General features: G+C 41.3%; 1 long non-coding RNA gene across 1 annotated transcript in view; it reads left to right on the forward strand.

Moving 5' to 3' along the window:
• Positions 1-9,805: 9,805 nt before the first annotated feature.
• The window catches only part of LOC141370780 (uncharacterized), a 61,732-nt gene continuing 45,098 nt past the window's right edge, over positions 9,806-26,439 (forward strand). Inside the window, exon 1 of the long non-coding RNA XR_012375121.1 lies at positions 9,806-9,902. This is a non-coding gene — a long non-coding RNA (uncharacterized lncRNA). The remainder of the gene's footprint in view (positions 9,903-26,439) is intronic.

Here is a 26,439-nt window from a genome sequence, read left to right on the forward strand (position 1 = left end):
CAAAAGCTATTATGGAATATATGACTCTTTTATGTTCAAAATCTTATACCGTGTTGATCAAACTGAAAACATTTAAAAAAGTGTATACCATAAATTTAAAAATTCTTTTCCCAACACACTAGTACAATAATGATTTTCACATTACCTATTAAATACCACTTGCATAGATAATTTTGCATAGTTGCATCCAGAGTATATGAGACACTCTAAATTTTGCTGTTTTAAATATTCTCACATCAAAACATTGTTTTATACTTCTTACACTGTTTTCCTCATAATCCCTTTTGGAGGCTGTGTGATAGCTTATCATTTGGCTGGACCATATGAGGTAAACTATTTAATGGAGAGGTCTTACAGCCTCTAGCCTGAGCATCGGTGTCCTGTTGGTTTCGGAGAATGGGCACCTGCTGAGTGATGGCAGGGAAGGTCTCAGGGGATGGGGGTTCTTGAGCTCCTATAAATCCTCTCTTCCCTGAGAAGACAAGCAAGTGTGCAGGAAAATTATTAATAAAGTCCTCAATGTTATATTAGTGTGACTGTGCCCGAGGGACGAAAAACAAAGCCATCTGCAGGTACTGTCAATGACAATGACACAGGGCGCCCGGCTGCAGCCCCACCGAGTTGATTTTGTGCTTTAAGATATTTTAGCCATATGTAGGACTGAATCTGTGTGGCTTTGCACATCAGATGAAGGAGCCATATTGCCTCATTTGTTAAATTGAAAAGCAGTAAGTGAAGTGGCTGCATGGAGCACTGGGTGTTATGAACAAACAATGAATCATGGAACACTGCATCAAAAACTAATGATGTAATATATGGTGATTAACATAACAATAAAAAAAATTAAAAAAAAAAAGAAAAGCAGTAAGTGAAGTGGATCTAGAATTGGTTTAACAAGGGAGTAGCTAAGTAAGTGTGGTGAGTGGCAGGTGAACCCCATTCCCTGGGCAAGTTTAGTCCAATTAGGGACAGTTTGGGCAGCAAGTCGCTGGTCTTTGGTGGGGGGCAGGGGGGAATCATGTGGCAAGCCACTATTGCTAAGACTAATTCCATCACTAGCCTCCAGAAGCTTCATGTCAAATTAGGGACTTAGTTTAGGCAGGAAAAGGGACTTCTTTTGTTTAGGGTGGTCTGATAAACATTTTCTTGTGAACTGCCCAGAGTCTTGTGGATGTGAGGCTGGCTCCTTGTGTGTCCCAATCTCTACTGTATCATAACCATACACCTTGTTTCAGGTCTGCCCAGGAAATTCAGAGGATGCTCTGAGTAGTCATCATATTTCTCATAAGCAGCTTTCAAATTCCCTGTGAAGCATTTCTTCTGTTTTCATGCCTCGATTTACATGTCCAGCAGTGGATCCCTGTGTCAATGGATAAATGACATGATGGTTATATAATTGTATAAAGTATTATATAAGTGTGGCCAATTTGGGGCACCTGGGTGGCTCAGTCGGTTAAGGATCTGCCTTTGGCTCAGGTCATGATCTCAGGGTCTTGGGACTGAGCCCTGTGTTGGACTTTCTGCTCAGCAAGGGAGTCTGTTTCTCCCTCTCCTTCTGCTCCCCGCCCCCGCTCATGCTCTCTCTCTCAAATAAATAAATAAAATCTTTAAGTGTGGCCATTATTATCTTAATACCTTAATGAACATTAATTAAATGAGATAATGAATGCACCATTCTAAGCATATAAAGACATTGAATTGTAGATATTATCGCTCTCACTATAAGATGTTCAAGTTTTATCTCCTTTTGGATAAGGTGCCTGAGTGTTAACAGGGGCCTCCAGCAGATAAAGCCCTATCTGCCTTTTCTTCACCTGAGTGGCTTGACAGAGGAAAGTGTTCTGAGGTCACATAAGTTTGGGAAATGCTGCATTGTTCTCTCTCCCTGTGTGTGTGTGTGTGTGTGTGTGTGTGTGTGTGTGTGTGTGTGATATACATATTCAGACCATAGAGCTAATTTGTCTGAAAAACACACTTTGGAAATATTTCCCCATAACCTATTGAATGAGAGTGGAAATTTCAGATGAGGAGAATCGTCAGGGGAAGTAGAATTCTGATCTCTTTTCAAACAATGCTAATTCAGAAGCTGCCCTTTTCATCTCCAAGGAAAATGAAGGGGATTTATTAACATCTCCTCTGTGCCAGTCATTGATCCTGGCACTTCGGATACATTATTGCTAATAAAAATATGCTAATAGCTACCATTTATTGACCACCTAGAATGTGCCAGGCATTTCATAGAAGTGAGTGATCTTTACCATCCTCAACATTTTTGCAGAGTCGGTATTATCATCCCCAGAGGATGGAGGTTCCTGGGGCAAGTATGGGGAGCTAAGGTTCAAGCACAGTTTTGAAGGCTTCAGAGCTTCTCTTTGTGAAACCCTGATGGGAGAATTTGGCATTTCCAGCAGCATTTAAGAAAGACTAGGGAAGGAAAGAGGAAAAGAAGTCATCATAATAGCAGATGTTCATGTTCATTTTACAATTTAGAAAATGTTTCCCCATGCAGTTTCCCCTTTGGTTCCAAGTGCACCAGATCTGGGCCCAACCTCCCTTTCCAGCCTCAACTTTCACAGTGCCCCCTGCCTTCCCTGAATACCCGTACAGTTCCTCCAGACAGTATCAATTGTGCTGCCTCCTTTGTTCAAATCTATTTATTGAAGTTATCACATTGAATCATAATTGCTGGTTAAAAGAACGAATAGAGGAGCAAATAGCAGCTCTCTTAGGCAAGCATTCATCTTGCTTGCTTTTTGTTTTCATGTTTTTGAATGGTCAGGAAGCTTGGAGAAATTCAGTGACTTGTCCAAGGTCATATAAGTGGTCAGTGGCAGAGCTGGGGGTTCAGTCTTGAGTTTAGGAACTAGGAACACCAACCCAGAAGAATTACAGTGATGAGTTCAGTTTTCATAGACTCTTTACTCAGGCTCTTCCCTGAAGGAGTATGACTTTTAAGGCAGGATTGATGAGCTTAACACTAGAACTCTTGTAAGATGAGTGAATTAAAAAAGTAGCTCTAACTTCCTATTTATATGCATTGTAGAGTTTATAACCACCGCCTATTCTATCCACTTCAACAGTTAATATCAAGGGGCCACATGGTCATAACGTTTTCTTTTTCTAACTAGTTGAGATAAGTAAGTGTATCTTCTGGAGGTCTTTAAGTCAAAGGTCCTGCTCTAGAACCTCTCACGATCACTCTTCCCCGCCCCCACTCTAGTGCTTTCCTGAGACAGACCACCCCTTTCTCTCTTCTCTTGTTATGTTGTGAAATTTTGGGTTTTTACACCTTACAAAAGGACAATTAAAAAAATTAATTGGGGGCACCTGGCTGGCTCACTTGGAAGGCCATGTGACTCTTGATCTCAGGGTAGTTTAAGTTTTAGGTCTTCAGTCGGATGGAGCATAGATAGAACATATCAACCAAAGGAGATAGGCTGCCTGGTTTTCCCTTTGAAATCTGGAGTCTAAAGCATTATTAGCAAGTCTTCCTGATTATTGTTATTTATTTATTTTTTTTTTTGGTAACTTTACTGTGGAGATAAGGAGGAAATCATTAAACCCAGATTATGGTTTGTCAGTTCTAGGAAGTGCCTGTTAAAGCAGCATCTAACACTCTTCTGGACAGTGGAGAATTTAACATAACCTTGGCTTGTGAAGGGCTGACACAGGGCCACTCTGGGGAGCAGCTCCAAGCCTGGCCCGTGGATCTTCCTCCTCCATCGGCACTAACCCTGGAGGCTTGTCTTCTGATTGCCTGGTTGGGACTGTGGAAATGTGGCTTAGGACTTCTTGAGACGATCCAAAAAGAAGCTTTGTCTTTTTTATTCATCTTTCTTTTTTCCTTGTCTTAGACTTCTTTTTCTGAGATCACGGTTGTGTATCAGGGTCTGGCGCCCTCATGTGACAGGGTAGAGTCCTTGAATGTGCAGCACTCACTGGAGGCTGAGGTATCATTTTATCCTGAAGCCAGAAGCCCAGAGCTGAACTGGAGAACAAGCTGGGTTGTGCCCGGGCTAGCCTGTCTCTTTCATTAATTCTTCTTACTGACTGCGGGACTTATGAAAGGTTTACATTTTGACCTTCTGCAATTTCACTAAACCCCCTTTTCTTTTCTTTTTCAAGAACTGAACATCTTGGGTATTACATCTCAGATGAAGACTTTTATGGCCCTATCTATTTAAAGTAAAAATAAAACCTAAGTAACTAGAGAATGCTGGCTATAGTCTCAATTATTCCTACATGAACGATGACCTTCAGAGTAGTTGCCTTGGGTGGACACACTATAATTTAGGGTCATTCAGGTACAAGTGGAAGAAAATCACTCTAGCTAAATTAGACAAAAGAGGGATTTATTTTAAGGATATTGGGATGTTTCACAGAACCCAGGAACACAAATATGACCAGGTCCTGGAATCAGAAACACAGATGCTCTCCAAATTCAATTTCTATTTTTTTTAATCTCTGATTTTCTCTCTTTTGCCCTTCCTTCCTTCCTTCCTTCCTTCCTTCCTTCCTTCCTTCCTTCCTTCCTTCCTTCCTTCCTTCCTTCTTCCTTCCCCAAGGGAGAGAAGGGCTGAGGTGCAGAGGGAGAGAGAAAGATAGAATCTTAAGCAGGCATCATGCTCAGTATTCCTGGAACCCAACATGGGGCTTGATCTCACAACCCTGAGATCACAGTCTGAGCTGAAATCAAGAGTTGGACATTTCCCTGACTGCACCACCCAAGCTCCTTCTGATTCTCTCTACATGCCAGTTTCTTCCTCCTTTTTACGTGTAAGTGGTCCCTTCATTTCTTTAGTCTCCATTATAGGAAAGTAGAATATAAATCCAGCCTGCACGCCCCATCCTACAGTAAACCACTCAAGGACTGACTGACTTTCTTTCTTGGTTCTAGTTTGCAAGGTTCCCATGCCAGCCCTTTGATCGGCTTAACTTAGGAGAGGTGCCTGACTCACGGGGCTCTCCTGGTAGCCATCTGGATGGAGTTGTCAGATGGCAGTAGGTGGTTGTCAGAAGAAGGGCGAAGGTGTTGGGAAAATGAAAAATGAGCATGAAAACCAGCAACTTGTCGATGTATTTGTGAGCAAACACTGAATTCATTAGTTCTGCTAAGTCAGGTCAATCCATTTTCCTGGGAAGTGAGCAGTGGTAAGTTTTTAACTCTATGAGCTATACACCTCTATTATTAATTGAATTTAGTTACTTCAAGAAATCAATTCCTTTATAAGATAACCATTTATTTAAACATATCTATTCACAGTGTCCTTTTCCTTAAGAAGCTTACAATAATAGTAAACACATACAGGGCTCACTTTGCCCTCTGCACTGATCTGTATCCTGTACATGGGCACCTGCACACTCATTCTGGTCCCCGCAACAACCGTATGAAGAAAATGAGGCACAGAGAGTTTAAAGAATTTGTCGAGGGTCAAGAGATAATTAGTGGTGGAGTGGAATGCAAGGTACATAATCAAACTGGGGAGAGAAGACATATTCAAATTAACAGAGAATAATGCAATAAAGAGTGGGGTAGAAGGACTGTTTTTTAAGCAAATTTGGAGAACTTTAAGAACCATATGAGCCAGTATCGTTACTCTGCTTTGATTTCCACATGCATCAATGTTTTCTGAGCTATCTATAAAGTGTCCATTAATTAGGGAAGGCTATTTTTATATTCAAGACTTTGCTTTTGGCATAAACACCCCTACTTACTCGAATGTGAATTTGTCATAGTCATAAAATAAAGAATCGTAGAGATCATCTAGCCTCGTTCAAACTGCTCATTTTACAGACGGAAAAAACAACAACAACAACAAAAACAAACCTTGAGATCCATGAGGCTTAGAGGCCACAGTTATTTAGTGCCAGGTCCTAGTTTTCAAAATACCCTGGAATGTTGCATGATATTGCTTTCTATTGCATTATGTCAATATCCACTTCATTTCAGCTTTCTCACTTCAAGGCAGATATAAGGACATTTCTATTCCTACCAAAAATAAAAGTTGTTGAAGATAAGATGAACATAAATTGAAAAACACTGTTACAGATTAAAATGTTACAGAATCTTCAATGCTATTATCATCACCATTGATTTTAGCATAAGACCTATCCTCCTGTATGTTGGATAGGCTTCAGCCAGAGACTGTAATCCTGGGAGGGTCCTTAGAGGTCATTTCTTGGAGTCTTCATTTTACAGATGAGGACACAGAGGCCCAGGGAGGCCTCTGTGACTTGCAGAAGGTCACATATTATAAAAAAAAAAATCTTCAATATTGGACTTCTGTAAGGATGAACATGTTGTGGAGTGGTTCCCTTGAAATGCCTGAACAAAATCAAGCTGAGGATGTTGTCTATTTCACATATAATTTCCCCTCTGGTATTTGACATTACAAACGAAAGCACAAGGCCAGATGCTTAATTGCTTCTAAATGGAGGCTGGGAAATGATAAGCAACTTTTTGCCATCTTTTTTGTGGGTCATTGTGTCTCCTCCAAAGTCATTGTATTTTTGTTGTTTGTTAGCTGATTTCCAAACTGGGAATTATGAAAACAATCTTTTAAGGCATTAGAATGACTTATGGAAAACTATAAAGTAGCATTTTCAGATTTTTCAGGCATTGTACTCTACCTTACATTTCCATTTGGTATGCAATTTAAATGACCATAACTGGCATATTTCTAGTCGACCCTTAGCACAACAAAAGGCTGTACATGGAAAAAAAAAAGACTATTCCTAGCCAGATACTCCTTGACAGTCTGATTTTCTCTCCTTCTTTAACAAGTAGAGTTTATTCTTCTCAGATAATAAATGGCACTCAGGAGTATTGCAGAAAAATTAGAAAATATTTTAAAACATAAGGAAAAGAAAAAATATCCATGATCTCAGCATTCAGAGAAAATATCCTTTGTGATTTCAGCACATTTCATACCACTTTTTAAAAAAAATTTATGGTGATAAAAGTATATTAAATATATGTGTATGGCTTAACATATAGTGATAAAACTTCATGCATATTACTAAATCAAGTATTTTTTAAACACCAATATCCATCATTTGGGTCAGGAAATACAATATTATAAGCATCCCAGAAAATACCTCCATGGCTCTTGTGATTGCAACCTCCTCCCTTCCTTTTGGATAATCACTGTAACTTTTTAGCATCCCTGTATAGTTTTACATCTATACAGGTGTCCCTAAACTATACATTAATTGTAACACTTGTTACAATGAAAGAACCAATATTGATACATTATTATTAACTAATGTCCATAGTTTATTGAGATTTTCTTAGTTTTCATCTAATGTCCTTCTTCTGTTCCAGAATTACTTCTATGACACCGCATTACATTTAGTTGTCATGCCTCCTCAGGCTCCTCTTGGCTGTGACAGTTTTTAGACTTTCCTTGTCTTTTTTTTTTTAAGTTTTTATTCATTTATTTATTTTAGAGAGACAGTGAGCAGGGGGGAGGAGCAGAGAGGCAGCGAAGAATCTCAAGCAGACTTTGCACTGAGTGTGGAGCCCGATGTAAGGGCTCCATCTCAGGATCCTAAGATCACAACCTGAGTCGAAATCAATAGTTGGAAGCTCAACTGACTGAGTTACCCAGGAACCCCTAGACTTTCCTTGTTTTTGATGGCCTCGACAGTTTTGAGGAGTCCTGGTCAGGTATTTTGTAGGACATCCCTCTACTGGAACTTTTTTTTGATGTTTTTATCATGATTAGACTGGAGTTATGGGTTTTGGGGAAGAAGGTTGCACAAAGTGATACTGTCATCATGTCATCTAAAAAAAGTATATACCATTCAGGTGATTTGTGACCATTGATGTTGACCTTGGTCACCTGACTAGGGTAGTAGTCATCATTGTACCTCTGCAAAGTTACTCTTTTTCCCTCTTTCCACACTGTCTTCTTTGGAAGGAACATATTATGGGCAGTTCACACCTAAACAGTGAGAAGGTATACTCCCCCCTCCTTCAGGGTTGAGTAACTACAGACATTATTTGGAATTCTGTACAGATTTATCTCTTATTTTCCACTTATTAATTTATTCAATTATGTCTTTATGTCAGTATTGATTCATGGATATTTATTTTGTATTTTGGACTATAACACGATACTACTTTATTGCTCAAATTATGACATCTTTGGCCATTGGGAGCCCTTTCAGTTGTCTCCTGTGTCTCCTTGACATGCTCTTATCAATGTGTGTGTGTGTGTGTGTGTGTGTGTGTTTGAACACTTCCTTACTTCTTGGCAACACAAGATATTCCAGGTTCATCTTATGTATTTCCTTTGCTGATCCTAGAATCGACCATGTCTCCAAACAGTCTTTGTTCCTTTTAATGGAGAATGATATTAGGAATGAAAATCTGGGCTCTATGTGCACTTATTGCTACTAGAGTATCATTTCTTTTACTTCCTCTTAGCTGACAGAGTGAAGAAATATGTGTGTGTATATTAGCTGGTGTACACATATCTATAAATATTGCTACTATGTAAACATATGTATTTATATTAAGCTAAACGTGAATTCTTATTGGTGTCTCCAGCTTTTGTGCATTACTGCATGGATCATTCCAGCTTCTTCCCTTGCTTATCCATAGACTCAGACTCCAGCAGTGAGAAACCTGACTCCAAGTATCCATCCATTTACTTAATTGTTCAACTGCTGTTTATATGCATAGAAGTATCAAATTGTTAATCTAGATATTCTATTTCCATTCTATTATTTTTCCATGACTATGTTAGTGGTTACCATAGAAATCACAACATGCACACCTAACTTATTAAAAATTAAAATTTAATAAAATTTTTTCCTTTCCTCCTTGATAGACCTTAGAATACTTCAACTTCAGTTTCCCATCCCCTTATCTTGTTTTTATATGGTATTTTAACTCTCCAGGGATGTGCTTTTGTGGGTTATGCATATGCATATATGTGTGACATTATTTATATGTATATATGTGACCAGAGAGTACTGTGTGTACTTACCTACATATTTATCACTTTCTTTGCTCTTCATTCTCTCTTACATATCAGCTTTCCATCTGGGATCCCTTTCCTTTTGTTTGAAATATGTCCTTTGTCAGTGAGATGTTTGATCATGAATTTGGTTTTGGAGTGTTTGAAAAGTGTTTACTTCACCCTCATTCTCCAAAGATAATTTTGCTGAGGGTAGAATTTTAGGCTTGTGTTAATTTTCTTTCAGTACATGGGGATTTCATTCTTGCTGTTGAAGTCAGTTTTCTAGCCATTGCTAAACTTTGAGACTAATTTATCTTTACTCATCTTTTATCAACTCCAACTCCTTCCTTCCTTCCTTCCTTCCTTCCTTCCTTCCTTCCTTCCTTCCTTCCTTCCTTTTTCTTCATTTTTGTCACTTTGTCTTTTGTTACAGTTTGGCTATGTTGCATATAGATAGTAATTTCTTCTTATTTATCCTGTTTGGGTTTTCTGAGCCTGAATCTGTGGGTTAGTTCCATTCATCAATTCTGAAAAATTCTCAGATATTACCTCTTCAAATATTGCCTCTGTTCCATTTTCTTTCCTCCCTTTCTGAGACTATAATCACCAGTCTTTCTGTCTTTCCTTCTGTCTCTGTGTTGGATGTGTATGCTATCATCTGAATGCTTGCATTCCCCCCAAATTCATATGTTGAAATCTTAACCCCAAGGTTGTGGTATTAAGAGGTGGGGCCTTTGGGAGGTGATTAGGTCATAAGGGCAAACCCTCATGATTGATAACACTGCCCTTATAAAAGAGACTCTAGAGCGTTAGCTAACCCTTTCTGCATGTGAAGACACAGCAAAAAGATGCCATCTATGGACCAGGAAGTAGGCCCTCAGCAGATACTGGATCTGCTGGTACCATGACCTTGGACTCCCAGCTTCCACAACTGTGAGAAATAAATTTCAGTTGCTTATGAGCTGCCCAGTCTGTGGTATTCTGTTACAATAGCCCCAGTGACTTAGACACTGGAAAATATCATCTTCTTTCCTAGTCTCCCTTCAGATATGTCCAATCCGCTGTCCAATACAACTCCTGAGCCCTTAATTCCTTTTACTGTATATTTTATATTCAGAAGTTCTGTTTGGTCTTTTTTTTTTTTCAGATCTACTACATCACTTCTTACAGTTTTCTGTTGCCACTGAATGTTTTCAAGCTTGCTTTTTATTTTTGTAGGTGTAATGGTCATGGTTACTTTATAATCAGCATGCCATACTGCTGTCTATTCCTTTTGTTGGTTTTCTTTCATGTTGCCTTTCTTCCTTGTACAGCTGGTTACCTTTGCCAACTTCCTGGTCATTGCACTTGAAAAATATTTGTTTGGATTCCCTGAGGTCAAAGGTAAATATGTCTTCCTCCAGAGCGCCTTAGAAGCTTGAGGCTTCCTGGCTTATGCTAGGCTATGCATATCTATGGTCCGAGAGGATTGTAGGTGGTTTTGATCTGGTTTGCCCCTATCCTTTAGGGTCATGCTTATTGAGGGAAAGAATAATAATATAATAATAATATAATAACCCCCTATAATATTCCCAACCTCAGGCAGGCTTTGGGCTTGAGCTTCTGCCCTCTTGCTTAGCAAAGCCTTAGGACCAGAGTCTAAGCAGTTTGACAAATAACCTCAAAGCAAATGCTTCAGTCATTATACTTGTGATTATTCATTGCATATTTTGTATCCTGATTTTTTTCTCTTAACATTATAATATAACTGTTTTCCATATACTCTGTATCCTGATATTTATCTTTTAACAATATTATGTAATTTTTAAAATGTTATTAAAAACTGAATTTTTTTAAAAAAATCACATGATTTCAGCCATATCAAGCACTTGAACAAATTGTTTTAGCAGAATTGTCTATTACCAGTAAGTTCTGGTTACCTTTTAGATCTTTTATAATGGAGAAATAAAAATATTAAAAATCACAAAATTATAATCTAACCCTAGAGAACAGAAACTGATTTTGATAATATATCAGGTGAATAACAACAACAACAGCAACAACAAAACTCAACAGTATGTCCATTCCAAGGAAAGCTAGTGAAGAAGAGAAGTAGAGGGAAAGAGTATTAAGATCTGCTTGTGGCCATGGCTGGACTTTGATTTCTGGACCACTTTTTGCTATTCCAGCTAGGGACTTATACTTACTTTCTCTAGCATGCTGAAAGCTAGCCATCATCAGGGAATGATTCCTGCTCTAAAAAGAAACATAAAAGTCCCTGGCTGACCCTCCTTCACTTCTGGAAGGAGTGTAAATTGCTATAGCTATTCTGAAGACCAATCCAACAATATTTACTTAAATGATTAAGTAATCATTTTCCCTGCAACTCAACGACTTCATTTCTGAGTAGTGTATCCAGAGAACCTCTCGCACAAGTAGATGATGAGAAGTGTAGCATGAAAAGCTGGAGGCAGCCCCACTGTTCATCCTTAGAAGAATGAATATGTAAAATATAACATGTGTATATGACAAAAAGCCATGTAGCAGCCAGAAGGAGTGAAGCAGATCTACAAAAACAACATCTCAAATACATAATGTTAAATGAAAAATAGTAGGAAATTGAATGAGATCATAGAATGAGATCTGTTCCTGCTAACAAGCCAACTCAAACTCACTGGCTTATAACAACTGTTCATTAGCTTGCGAAGCTGGGAGTCCACATTTTGGGTGGGGATGTGCAGGGCGTTTCTGCTTCTTTCTCCTGGGCTCGCTCATTCCTCTGCAGTTGGCTGGCAATTGGAACAATTGTTACAAGGTTGTCTAGGATGGCTTCACCTGCCCATCTGGGCATTGATGTTGGCTCCTTCTGTCTGGGAGGGCCTCATTCATGTCTGCTACAGCTTGTAGGCTAGCTTAGACTTTCTCACATAATAGCAGGAGACTTGCCAGCAGCAAGAGAGGTCAAGCCCCAAAGCACAAGGTGTTATTAAGCCTTTGCTTGATCATGTTTGCTAATGTTCCATTACCCAGAGCAAGTTATGTGCCACCCCTGGACTCACATGAGAGCATGGACCCAAGGAGGTATGTGTGGTTCCCTGGCTGCCAGGACTGCAACAATCCTCCACAATAGAACAATAATTCCTATAGGCTGAACTGTGCTGCCCCCACATTCCTATGTTGAAGACTTACTGCCAGGACTGCGGTATGTAACCATATTTAGTGCCACAGACTTAAAAAAGGTAACTAAGTTAAAATGAGATTTTTTAGGCCGGGCCCTGATACAATCTGACTGAGGTCCTTACGAGAAGAAGAAATTTAGAAACCAGGTATGTGTGCATGCAGAGGAAAGACCATGTGAGGACACAGTGAAAGGCCATCACCTGTAAACTGAAATCTGAGGCCTGAGAAGTTAACCCTGCCAAGACCTTGATCTTGGACTCGAGCCTCTAGAACTGTGAGAAACATCTGTCATTGAAGCCACCCTGTCTGTGGTATTTTGTTACAGCAGCCCGAGCTAAGTAAGATGATGGTATTCATGTAACTGTAAAGCCATATTTGTATTGTCCATAGATATGAAGGCAGTTGAATAAACATTAGATTACCAGAGTGGAGGTGTCTACGTGGGAAAGAGAATGGCATTGGGGCAAGAAAGAAGGTGGAAAACAATCTGAAAAGAGTGCCATGCAGGACAGATAATAACAGTATGGCACGTATTTAAGAGGCTGATCAATTCAATGATCTGTATCTGAGTGTGAAAAATGGGATCAAGTAAAATAAACACAGTCTCTCCTGCTTGAGGCAGAATTGGCCTTCGTAGCAGTGATAAGACCATTTTTTAAGGCCTAATCTTACTGAATTCAACTACATGAGAGGTTGTCTTATATCGTTGGATCTTTTACATGAGATAACATTGCTTTTATTTAGAGGAGAGGAAATTGAGGCAAAGAGAATTTAAACAAGCTGCCCACAGGTGCACCGTGAGGAGTGGTGGGCAGGGGGTTGAACTCCAGTCTGTGTAATTCCCATCCTGAGTCTTGGCAGCCCCCATCTGATCACCCATCACTTAGCATCTGTGCCTCTTCAGCAACTTGGGCCCCTTCCCTGTGTCTAGAGTTGGACTCCTCCCTTGCTTTTGGGTGCTTGTCTTGTTTCTGAGTCACTGGTCTCCTCATGTCACCTGCCTCGTTCCTCTCTGCTGTCAGTTGGGCCTGATTTATGAGGTGGCTCTGCCCTGGTGCTGGCCTGGCCCCCCACACACTTCTGCCTCACCAAGGTGACTCCAGCATTGCCTTCCCAAGGTTGGGGGGTTGGAGCAAGAAAGAACACAGCCAGCCATAGCCAGAAAGAGGCATCAATTGGGTCAGGCTTTAACTCCCGCGGTTGTGGTTGTGGGCACTTTGAAATATGGATGACCAGATCCCATCTTCAGAGATTCTGATATAACTAGTCTGGGGTGTAGCATTGGCAACAAACATTTTTAGAAAGCTTGTCAGGTGACTAGTGACTATACTGTATAGTTGAGGTTGAGAACTACTGGTTGGAAGTTCAAATTTTAGTGCTAAGTGGATATGTTATTATTATTATTATTTTATGATTTATTTATTTATTTGACAGAGGTGGGGGAAGAGGGAGAGAGAGAGAGAAAATCTCAAGCAAACTCCACGATAGTTGGGCATGGAGCCCAACGCCGGGCTTGAACTCACAACCCCGAAATCATGACCTGACCCGATATCAAGAGTTGGACACTTAACCGACTGAGCCACCCAGATGTCCCTGTTTTTATTATTTTTAATGGATAATAATTAATTTTTTATTTTTATTATTATCCCATTTTATTTTTTTAGCTTTATTGAGTTATAATTGACAAAACTCTAAGATATTTAAACTGTACAATGTGATGATTTGATATATGTATACATTGTCAAAAGATTCCTTCCACTGAGTTAATTAACACATCCATTACCTCACATATTTACCCCTTCCCCCCCCTTTTTCGGTAAGAACATTGAAATTTCCTTACATTTCAATGATACAATATGGTTTTATCAACTATAGTCACCATGTTCTTCATTAGATCCTCAGGCCTTATTCATCTTATGACTGAAAGTTTGTACCCTTTTACCAACCTCTCCCTACCCATCCCCTGTCCATCCCCTTATAACGGCTAGTGAGAGCAGATTGTTAAGCCCTGAAGACTTTTCCAAGTTGGCTGGTGGTAGCTTGAAATTAGCCATGGGGAGAGTATTTATCCCACCAAAATTGGCAAATGGGACAAATCAGGACTTGTTCTTTGGAGAGTTGGTTTATCAGAACACTGGTGGATAGAATTTTCAGGAGCTATAAGAATTCATGTACGTCAAAGGTCTGAACATGGTATGATGGAGTGCAAGTATCCGTGTGTCAGAGACGTGAGCACACATCAAATGGCTTTACAACTTTATAGCCCAGTGATGAAGGGAAAATTATTTTGTCCTACCTGAGCTTTGATTTTCCTAGGTTTAAGTTGGAATAATAATGCCTACCTCACCAAAATGCTGTGAGGACTAAAACACACGTGTGAAAGAATTTAGCATTGTGTACAAAATAGGTGCCTGAAAAATATCAGTTGAATATGCCCAAGGAGCAAAGTCTAGCTAATACACCCATCCATAATGCTTTCAGAAAATGCAAATGATAGTCCCACTTACAAATGTTTAGTGTATGCTTGATTTTATATTTTTCACGCATTAGTCTCCTTCACTTACAACAACCTTTTGTGGTGGATGCTGTGCTTTGCCATCATTTTAAAAATGATTAAATTCACAGAGCTATTTTTTTTTGATAGAGTGTTGGGTCTGTTGGGTTTCAAAGCCACTCCTCTTAACTGTTCCATGCTACTGTAAAGGGTGGTAAATGCTACGTGATGATAATGCATGCAATAAACATGATCACATGTGGTAAGTGTGTCTCCCTCATTAAATTAAGCGTGAGGTCATCTGGAAAGCAGCACCCTTTGTATCAATTAACATGGAATCACAGCTTTGTAGGTCCCTCAGGGGCTGCCTGAGATCTTCGCCAGAAAGTGTGCCATAAATTGTGGTCATGTTTTACACAGTGCCATCGCTTTCTTCAATCCTGTGGGGATCAGAGTCTTACTGGAAGAGCTTCTTACCGTCCTTAGCTAAACCAGCGTGAAGTCCCATTCTCATTCCACGATCCAATTCACAAACCTTTGATACAATGGTAATGATAACAGCCTGCCATTCCCTGACGGGTCTCCCCACTGTCTGGTGAGTCTGGGTCAGTTCCTTTAAAGAATATAAAGTGAAGTCACTCATTTCATCCTGGTCTCCTCGATTAATCAATTCTGCCGTCTCTGGGCCATTAGAAGATCTCAATTTCTTCATCTATTCACACTACATTTCAAATCAGGGCAAAGATATTTTTTCTCCTCTAGAATTTTCCCTCTGGTCTGGTGTCCTGCAGAACAGAGGCAATGTGAGAAGCTTCCTCCTTTGTTTTCATGGAAAAGAAACCTCGAAAATGGATTTTGTTTTCCTACTATTTATTTTTTTATTCAGTAGCTACACTTAATCGCCTTAGAGAACAAACCGCTTCCTCTCCTCTCCTCTCTCTTCCTCGCTCCTTCCCTTCCTCCTGCCTTCTCTCTCTCTTTTTCTTTCTCTCACTTTTATACAGTGACTTCTCCGTAGATCATGTTAAGCATAATTTCACCTCTGAGGAGTTGCCAAAATAGTACTCTGAATCTACAGAGAATGAAACACACAAAATAATCTGTTTCTATAGCAGAGTTGATCAGATTTTGAGAGGAAATTCGAAGTCTTGATTTAAGAGTTTCACCTTCAAATATTTCATTAGCTCCTCATTAGTGACTAGTATTCCTAAATCACACCTTATAACTCAGGTGGTTGTTGGAGATTTTTTTGGGTGCAACTTTCTGTGTATGTGTATGTGTGTGTGTGTGCACTTGTGTGTGTATGTGTGTAGTGTGCACAGATGCACCTGTGGGGAGGTTCGGAGGACTGATTTCAAAGGATCGAGAAGGGCTTGAAGAACTACAAGCTGATTCCAAGTAGAACCACATTTTAGGGAGATTTTGGAAAGAGATTGGTACACCCCATTCTAATCAGAGAGCGAAGCGGACCCTGAAACTCTCCAACTACAGAAGGATAAATGTGAGCTTTGGTGTGGGGTGAGCATGTGGCTGGGGGTATGTGGGAATGTGTGGGAGTGTTTGTCATTCCGCAAAGACAACACCATACTTCTTTGCCTGAGGCTTTCTTTATCTTTGCTATAGGCTGTTTCACATGAGAATTCATGGCATATGAGGAATAGCCCGTGATTTGACTCTTTTTTTCCATTAACAAGTTTTATTATAATAAATGCTGGGTTAAGAGTCTGGGCATTAAATAATCTGGAATGCTGGTTTTATCTTTATTGGCTGTGCAAATCCAGACAAATTCTTAACTTCATGAGCCTCAGCCTTCAATTGGAAAATAAAATTGCTCAGTATCTACCTATGGAGGTTAAATAAGATAATACCTAGAGAGCCCTTTGTACAAGTTGCAGGCACAGAATAAGGGCTCAACAAATGTGAGTTATTTTAATCGTTTTTATCTATTCATTTCATTAAGATACATCAGATTTCTTTAAGTCTGTTCAAACATCTTTTCTGAGACCTTTTTCCTGGCCTTTCAAGGTACAGTTTAGGCAATGTTTCATGTCTCTGCTGAGGCTCAAAACATGTTGCTTTGTGGGGTGCCTGGGTGGCTCAGTCATTAAGCGTCTGCCTTCAGCTCAGGTCATGATCCCAGGGTCCTGGGATCAAGCCCCGCACTGGGCTCCCTGCTCAGTGGGGACCCTGCTTCTTCCTCTTCCACTCCCCCTTCTTGTGTTCCCTCTCTCACGGTCTTTCTCTCTGTGTCAAATAAATAAGTAAAATCTTAAAAAACAAACAAACAAACAAACAAACAAAAAACATGTTGCTTTGTAATTTATCTGTTTTTTTTTTAATCTGTCACTTCCAAAGTACACTGAATCCTCTTGACTAAAGGGAATGCTGTGAATATTGCTCATCTTGGTATATGACTAACCAGTACCTAGCCCAGTACCTATACATTACTGTCTCTGTTTATTCATCAGATATTTACTGAGTGCCTGCTATGTGCCAGATATCATGCGGGGAGCTAGGCATGCAATGGTATGCAGTCCCTATCTTCAGGAAGCTCACAAGCTAGTGAAGAATATGGGTGAAGTGTAAATCAACACAGGGGCGCCTGGGTGGCTCAGTCAGTTAAACATCTGCCTTTGGCTCAGGCCCTGGGATCAAGCCCTGGGTCAGTCTCTCTGATCAGCAGGGGGTCTGTTTTTCTCTCCCTGGCCCTCCATCTCGCTTGTGCTCTCTCTCTCTCTCTCACTCTCTCTCAAATAAATAAATAAAAATCCTAAAAAAGTAAATTAATGTGTATTTTGGTAAAAAGGGAAGTTCAGCTACACTTTTTATACTTAGAAGAGGTCAGAGAAAGCTTCCTAGAGGTGGAAGTTATACATAAAGTGATCATGGGTACATATGAGAATTTGAGGATCGTGCTTTAGATTCCTCCAAAAGCAGAACCCGAGAAAAGAACTAGTTTATTTGGGAGTTGATCCCAGGACTGAGAGAGGAGGGAGAATGAGAGAAGGGAGGAAGAAAAGCCAAAAAAGGTGCAAGATTGAGCTGAGTACTGCTCTGGTGAATGGGATGTAGAATACACTATACAAATTCCCTTTGAAAGGCCAGAGGTGGGGCATTTATTTATCAGCCCAGTCTTCTATTGGATGAGGGTTACCTCCAGAGACATGAACTCTCTCGAATTTCTTGTTCTGTACAAAGGCTGAGCCAGCTTCTTTGACTTCAGAATCTTTTTTTTTTACTCTTTTTTAAAAGATTTTATTTATTTATTTGACAGAGAGAGACACAGTGAGAGAGGGAACACAAACAGAGGGAGTGGGAGAGGGAGAAACAAGCTTCCCACTGGACAGGGAGTCCGATACGGGGCTTGATGCAGGGCTCGATGCAGGGCTCGATGCGGGGCTCCATCCCAGGACCCTGGGATCATGACCTGAGCCGAAGGCTGATGCTTAACAACTGAGCCGCCCAGGTGCCCCTGACTTCAGAAAGAATTTTAAGGCAGAAAGTGGAGAAAGGTTTGTGGGAGGTGGGACGGAACAGTGGGAACTGTCCAGCAGAGCTTCAGCTGAAAATACATCGAAGGTAACTGTGTACAATGCAGAGAGCCTTGGCCATCTACCCATTGGGGTGAAAAAGAATGCCTTGCCCTAAACCTCATGGGGAGTTTGCCAGGGTTCAAAACATCTTAAGAACTATGAAAACCACTTCAGAAGTTCCTGAAGTTTCTCACAGTTGCATACTGTCGGGCTCAGTCTGCCTTCCTTCAGTAGCCACCCAACAATTGTAGTTGAGAAATAAACCACTGGTTTTAAAGAATGTGTAATATATTCATTGGGTTTGATTTAATTTTTTCAGGATAAATTCTAGCATTTTTTGAAACTAAAACTTGTTTTATATTCTCTCAAAGCCTGATTCATCTCTCCCCCTTAGTATGCCTTGTCAATTCATCAACCCCCTGAGGAAGCAGCTGTTGCTGTTTCCTGAAAAACTAACCACTCTTTTCTTAGCAGGAGGACAAGTAGTCTAAGGGAAGGAGAAGAAAGGAATGCATATCAGTTCCCCACAGCATGTACGATATTTGAAAAATAACGCAATGGCCAGTTTCCTCTTGGGGGTGTGGTGGGGAGAGAATGCAACTCTGAAAATCTCTAATGGTTAGATTCAGAAAAGGTTAGGCATAGTCTTTAGCTCCGCCCCTCCCCCAAATAATTATTTTTGAAAGAATGGCTACCACTCTACATACTAACCTTCTCTTCAAACTACAATATCCACAAAGATTATGATTCTTTTGTACAGTGGGAAGTGCATGTGCTTTAGAGGCAGAAACAGCTGGGTCCAAATTCTGGCTCTGCTGAATGCAAAGTCTGTGACCTCAGGATAAACATTTATTCTTTCTGAGACTCCATTTCCTCATCCTCAAGGGAAAGAAATAATACTTCTTTCACAGTTTTTTTTCAAAGATTAAATGAGGTGCTATTTGTTAAACTAAGTAAAGAGTCAATATTCAACAATGTTAGTTCCTTCCCTATTTCCTTAGCCCAAGGGGCATGAAGTAGTGTCAAGTTCCCATTGTAACCAGAGACCCACATTCCTCAGGGGGTTATCTTTCACATTCAGTACAGTCATCACTGTTGAGTTTCCAGAGCTATGAGAAGCAGATGTGAATTAACTGTATTTATTTATTGGATTTTTCAATTTTTTACCTAATTAGACTTATTTTATTTATCATTCATTTATTAGATTTTTCTCAATCAAGCTTTCCATGGACTATCTTCTTCTAAAGTAAATAGAATATAGGGATTATTTGGAATAGACTTTTATAAGGGTCATCCAAAAGGAAAAGGAACCGAGAATATGGACATGCAATTAATAGAAGAGGAAAACCTAATGGTCAATAAACACATGAGAAGATCCTCAGTCTTAATCATATAAATGAAAATACATATTATGGGGTGTGATTTTTAAATCCATCCATCAGCAAAAACATAGGAGACCGACAATGCTAAGACACGGTGAGATGGCAGAGCAGTGGATATCCTTATGTACGGCTGGTGGTTGTGCAACTGAGTAGAGCTACTTTGGAGAGTGATTTGGCAATATGTAGCAAAGTTGCAAGTACACACACCCTGTGACCAAGTGATTGCAGCTGTAGGTACATCCTCCAGAGCCACTGTCACATGTGTCCATAGAGATGTGTGAGCATGGTTGCTAACAACACAAATGAAGGGAGGGGCAATCTAAATGTCCAGGAATGGGGACGCCTGGGTGGCTCAGTCAGTTAAGCACCCAACTCTTGATTTTAGCTCAGGTCTTGATCTCGGGTCATGAGTTCAAGCCTTGCATTGGGCTCTGTGCTAGGCATGGAGCCTACTTAAAAAAAAATTAGATAAAAATAAAATAAATGTCCAGCAATAAACCTGGATTAGAAATAGTGCTTTCCTAAGCTAGAATGCTATGAAGATGTTATACGATGAGTTAACATGGACAGGCACGGCAATATCTCCAAGATGTACTGTTTCATTAAAAATGTATCACAACGGGGCACCTGGGTGGCTCAGTCTGTTAAGCGGCTGACTCTTGATTTTGGCTCAGGTCATGATCTCAGGGTGGTGAGATGGAGCTCCAAGCAGGGCTCCCTGCTGAGTGTGTTTATTATCACAATAGTGAAAAGTTGAAAACAAGTTAAATACCCACCAGCAGGGGAAGTGATGGTAGCTAAATCAAACTAGAGGAGTTGTATCAATATGAGTGAATATCAAATGCAGAAGGAAGTATGTGTATCTTTTAAAAGTTAAATGCATGCAAAATTATACGAGGTATTAGTTAGTAGTATGGTTGGCCTTTGCACAATGCATGGGTTAGGGGCACTGACACCCCTGCTGTCAAAAATCCGTGATTAACTTAGGACTCCCTAAAAATCTTAACTAGTAGCCCACGGTTGACCAGAAGCCTTACTGATAACATGAACACTCCATTAAAAGATATTTTGTATGTTACATGTATTCTATACTGGTATCTTACAATAATGTAAGATAGAGAAAAGAAAATATTAAGAAAATCATAGGGAAGAGAAAAATACATGTGTGCATATTTATTTGAAAAGAAAATTTGCCTGTAGGCAGGCCAAACTGGGTGGGCTGGACAGGGGCAGTGGCGGGTGGCAGGGGGCCTGGGATAGAGATTTTCCTAAGCCTGGAGGTTTTGGTTCAGTGGGCAGCTGGGGGGCAGCCCCGCAGGTGACTGCAGGGCATGGAGGCACAGTATAGCTGTCTCCTCTGCCTGGAGGTGCACCCCCTGCCTGTGGCCGTGGACAGCTGTGGCCACTCGTGAGCATGCTCGTCTCCAGGAGGCCGAGAGGGTGGGCTGCAGGAGCAGGGAGGGGCACAAGCCTAATCCAGGAGGGATCTGGGGCCCTGGCCACTTTTGTGCAGCCCAGCATTGAGCCCTGGGAGAAGAGAGGGCAGGGGAGCTGGGGCTGCTGGGGTCCCCACACGGTACCACCTCTGCCCTCTGGACACATTGCTCTGCTTCAGCCCAGGGTCCTGCTCGCCAGCCCCCATGCTTGACCCCACCACCCCTTTTGCGCGGACAGGGGGATCCTGCAGCTCTGACTGGTGGCAGCCCCAGGGGTGCTGATGGCCTTAAGGGGCCTCCCCAGGTGCTCAGAGGGCAACAGGTATAACCTACAACCTCCATGGCAGTTGCCTTCCATTTGATTCCATGGACACTGGGGTGGGCAGTTGTGAATAAATAAATGCCTTGTAGCTTTTGCTGCCATTTCTCAAAAAAGAAAAAAATCCACCCATAAGGGGATCCCTGCAGTTTAAAACCATGTTATTCGAGGGTCAACTGTCCATACCTATGTAATTGAAGTATGGTTGCATACTTGGGAAAAAATAGTCACTAAATGGGGAGTAAGTGTCATGGGGGATATGGGGAGGAAAGAGAATCTAATGGGTGAGAACAGGGCTGTTTTATGTAATCTGAAATATTCCAAATGACTAATGGAAAATAAGAGTCCTAATGGAGGGGACATTGCCTCTACTAATTTAAATAGTACTTTAAAATTAAAAAAAAATGGTCATGTTTCCCTTCCATTAGCTATAAGATCTAGGCAGGAAATGCCTAAGCTGTATTTCTACACTTTGGACTTTTCTGAGTTCATGAGATGAGCTCAGCATCTCTGTCACTGTTTCAGTCCTGGGCAAGATTCAGAGACAAGACAGGGAAACAGGATGAGCCTGTCTGGAAACTGATGCTCCAACCAGATGTCGGCACACGCCCCTCTCCTCTCCACTCTGTACACTCATTTCCCCTTTGCCTCCCCCCGCAGCTCCCAACCTCCCCATGGCTCTTTGGGCTCCATAGTCTCTCAACTAAGTCTTTCAAATCAACAAGATTTTCCATCATATTCAGCCCCCGTGAACATTGCTGAATGGCGCCCAATTCTTTAAAATTTTACCTCAGTCCTTCTCAGTGTGATGAATGAGCCTTCTCATCATGTGCTTTGTTTTAAGCTGCTGTGAATCCCAACTCTTGTCTCCATGGTTGGGAAAAGGGGTGGGGGGAGGAAGCATTTGCTTTATGGGATTGTTCACAGTTCTTCATAAAACGTCCAGCTGAAGAAAGATGTTTTTAATGGACAGAGACTTTCTCCTACATTGTGCAGAATCTGCACCTCTCCTGGAATTAATCCTGATATGGGAAGTTTTCCTCTTCTCTTCAGGGGTTTCTTCCCACTGGGAAAAAAAGGGAGAATGGCAGACAGGACACGAGATAAGTACTGCTTTTTGCTTTCTTGACAGTCTAAATAATACTGATCGCTCTGGATGTATCCCAATCTCTTGTTAGCCTGTCCACAGCTGAACACATGTTGAAGGTGAACGTGGGATGACCACATATGTGGGTGCAGGAGGGACCTTGCAGGGTTAAGTCACTCCCCAGGAGGGTCCAATTCAGGACCAGAATTTATTTTTCACCTTGAAAATAAGGCACGATTTTAGGCATAGGATTCTAGGTGAGCCTCTATTGAGATTTAAAAGGCATGGTGCAGTTTGGTGAATTTTCTTTGCCTTCAAAGGCAGAGAATGCAGGAAGCCAGATGGGGAGGTTGGTTTCAGATGGGCTGGACAGAGCTCTCCAGGCTCTTAGTTCCCACTGGGGAGATGGAATAGTGTTCTAGGTTCTGAACACTTCTTCTTCAGGCTAATACAATTTTGTTTGCATATGAAAGCTGAGAGGAAAGCTATCAGGAAGAAGAAATAACCCCGCTGAGCATGATTTATCAGTTTCTTGATGAAGTGGTTCTGCTGGGGAATTAGTTTAACTCTGTGAGGTCTCACCTTTCACATGCAGGACTTTGGCTTTATAATTCAATCAGCTGCTTAAAAATCTAGAATAAAATGGAGAGCAGAACAGGAAAAAAAAACAGCTCTACTAATAAATGCATCATAAGCCTAGTGTACTGAGTAGATTCTTCCATTCACCCTTTAATGAAGCATAGACATTCAGTGCTCATAGGAAGGCTGTGCTGTACTCAGGGCAGAAGAATTGATCCAGGGGAATTGAGGGCAAGATGGTTGCTCTTGCAGCCTGAGCTTCTTACCTGAACAATGATCTAAAATCACCTTTAAAGTAGGAACAGAATGGTGAGTGCTGTGAATTGTGCAAGACTGTTGAATCACAGATCTGTACCTCTGAAACAAATAATGCAATATATGTTAAGAAAAAAAAAAGAAGAAGATAGCAGGAGGGGAAGAATGAAGGGGGGTAGATCGGAGGGGGAGACCAACCATGAGAGATGATGGCCTCTGAAAAACAAACTGAGGGTTCTAGAGGGGAGGGGTGTGGGGGGATGGGTTAGGCTGGTGATGGGTATTAAAGAGGGCACGTTCTGCGTGGAGCACTGGGTGTTATGCACAAACAATGAATCATGGAACACTACATCCAAAACTAATGATGTAACGTATGGTGATTAACATAATAAAAAAATTAAAAAAAAACAAATAAAGTAGGAGCAGAACTGTGACTAGAGGGAGGTCACATGGTTTGCCATTCGTGACTGACATTCAGCTACTCTGCATCCTTACGGGTGTGCCACCTGGCTTTTCATCAACTGAATGTCCGGTCTAATTTGTCAGTTACCATTTCAGGCAGCTTGTTAAGCATTGTTAACTATCATCACAATTCCACTGTTCCATGGGTATATCGTTATTTATTTGATTGGTTCCGTATTGATTGATGCTGAATTATTTTCCTCCCCATGTGTTTGCCATTACAAATGTTGCTTCAGTAAATACTGTACGTATGACATTTCACACATGAGCAAGACTATTCATAGGGCAAATCACTGAACTTCTTGATCAAGGGGTATGCACGTTTTTCATTTGGAAACACCTGCTAAATTGTTCTCCATGGAGATTGCCCAAAAGTCATGAGGTGAGAGGAGCAGATGGGGGATATTATATGTGTCTGTGTGTGGCAGACCCTTTTGTTGTTGCTCATCACATGCCAGTGGATCCATCTCTGGTAGTAGCTATGGCTGAGTTAGACAGTCGTGCATCTGCTTGAGTGGCGGCCACTGCATCCCACCTGCAGTGAAGGTGTTCTTCCAGGCAGCTGGGAGTGGGGTTGGAGGCAGTCAATACCTCTCACTGTGGCCCTATCCAAGATGGGATGGGAGGCAGGGGATACGTGTCCCAGTGCTCAGTTGCAGGGTGCTGTGTGCACTCCCCAGGTCTACCTGCAAACCCAACCCTGTTGTCTTGCCCAGGGACTTTGGAAATGCACCTTTCCTGGCCTTCCCTCCTCCCTGCCTTCCTCTTTCCATTCCCTCATTTGTGTATTCAGGTTTCTGGCTTCCTTACTCAGGGTCGGTTCATAGAAAAATCCCAGGGATGCCTGGGTGGCTCAGTCGGTTGAGTATTTGCCTTCAGCTCAGGTCATGATCTCAGGGTCCTGGTCCTGAATTGGGATCCTTGCTCAGTGGGGAGTCTGGGAGTCTGCTGCTCCCTCCGCCTGCCACTCCCCGCTGCTTGTATGCATGCTCTCTCTCTCTCACAAATAAGTGAGTAAAATCTTAAAAAAAAAAAAAAGAAAAATTCCAAATAGGACACTATGTAAGGGGCTAATCACTTGGTGCAATGCAAAAAAAAAAAAAAGATAGATATTACTGTGTTTAGAATTTCTGTTGGATGCATAACCAAAGCAACCGGCAAATCCATTCTGTCTCCCTGTCCTTCACACTCTGCTTCAAATGCCCCTACAATCCAGCACCTTGCCTGTCATTAGCTAACATTCACAATTCTGGGTAGAAAATGTTAATTTTAGGGATAATAAAAGAGACCTTTTTCTCCCTTTCATAGGCTCCTGGCTTGATTGAGGGCAGCTTAGGGGAGAAGCTTGGAGTGGGGAGAAAGATACCATGTGTAATAAGTCAGAAAAAATAATTAATTCTTTATTTAATAGATCTCCTTGGTTAATCCCTCACTTCCTTTTCTCTCAGACAGTCGTATTATCTCCGTATGGTCTACGCCCTGGAGTTCATCCTTGTATGTCAACCTGGCAATAAATGACATAGACAGGGCAACTGGGCCTTGTCACAGCTGTGATGGAATTGGAGAAGAGTCAGGTTGCATGTTTCCTGGAACATCGTACTATGGGAAGTCGTAGGGCTGAAGGTTGTCCACTCTGAGAAAAAAAGTTCCTAGAATACATAGTGTTAATATATCCCGGAAACCCTTGTGATTCCTTGGCAAGGAAATGAATAGGTTAATACTCAAGTTCAAATCTAAATTAATGGCAAACAAACAAACAAATGGAGCACCTGGGTGGCTCAGTTGGTTAAGCTCCCGACTCTTGAGCTCTTTTGGCTCAGGTCATGTTCTTAGGGTCGTGAGATTGAGCCCCATGTCAGGCTCCACGCTCAGTGGCGAATCTACTGGAGGTTTTCTCTCGCCTCTCCCTCTGCCCCTCCCTCCAATCTCTCTCTGTCAAAAAATGAATAAACAAATAAACAAATTAATGGCAGGAGAGGAAGGTGAGAGGTTTGTCATGCTCTTCCTGGGCATTCCTGGGATAAGAATTTGGGGTTCAAAACTGTACATCCAGTGTTTTTCATAATAATGGACTTTGTTTTCTTGAATTATTAGTGCAAATTTAGTTTTCCTTCAAAGTAGAAGAATGGAAAAGAATGGAAAGAAAAAATTCAGGGAGAAGGAACAGAAATAGGAATAAGACCAGAAGTAAAGCAATCACAAACCGGGAGGACAGAGAACATATGTAGAGGCAGGTTTCATGTTTTCTTTCTTTCTTCTTCATTTTCCTAGGTTTTCTTCCATAGGAAAAAGACAAATTCTGGAAGGTACTGGAGAAGTACTCTGGAAAGTAGAAACATCCCAATCGCAATGACTTTAACAACCTTTGTCCAGGAAAGTTGAGGCAAAACCACTTTGGCACTGGGGGAGGGTCACGGAGATGAGGCCTCGCTCTCAGACTGGGAAGTCTTCAGCCCACTCCTAACCCTGCTCTTGCTTTGGCAGCAAGGCTTTGGTCCAAGACCACATGTAATTGGCCCCACCTTGACCTCAATGGAAAGATCTTGTCCTTCCAGCTGTTACTGCCAGTTGGTGGAGACCCTGATTTGACAGGGGGCATGAGTTAAGGCAGGAGTTTCTCATCACACCGAGGATGCATAACTTGTGTGCCCATGCACAGGACTGTTTGGTTGTGTTTGCCTCTGAGATTTTTTAGGGCACTTCTATGATCTAGGATCAGATATAACCATACTGGACGGTTTGCCCGTGATTTTGGATTATCTTC

The sequence above is a fragment of the Callorhinus ursinus genome, unplaced genomic scaffold, assembly GCF_003265705.2.
Source record: "Callorhinus ursinus isolate GAN/ISIS: 27379988/994484 unplaced genomic scaffold, GSC_fseal_2.0 scaffold45, whole genome shotgun sequence".
Lineage (NCBI taxonomy): Eukaryota > Metazoa > Chordata > Mammalia > Carnivora > Otariidae > Callorhinus > Callorhinus ursinus.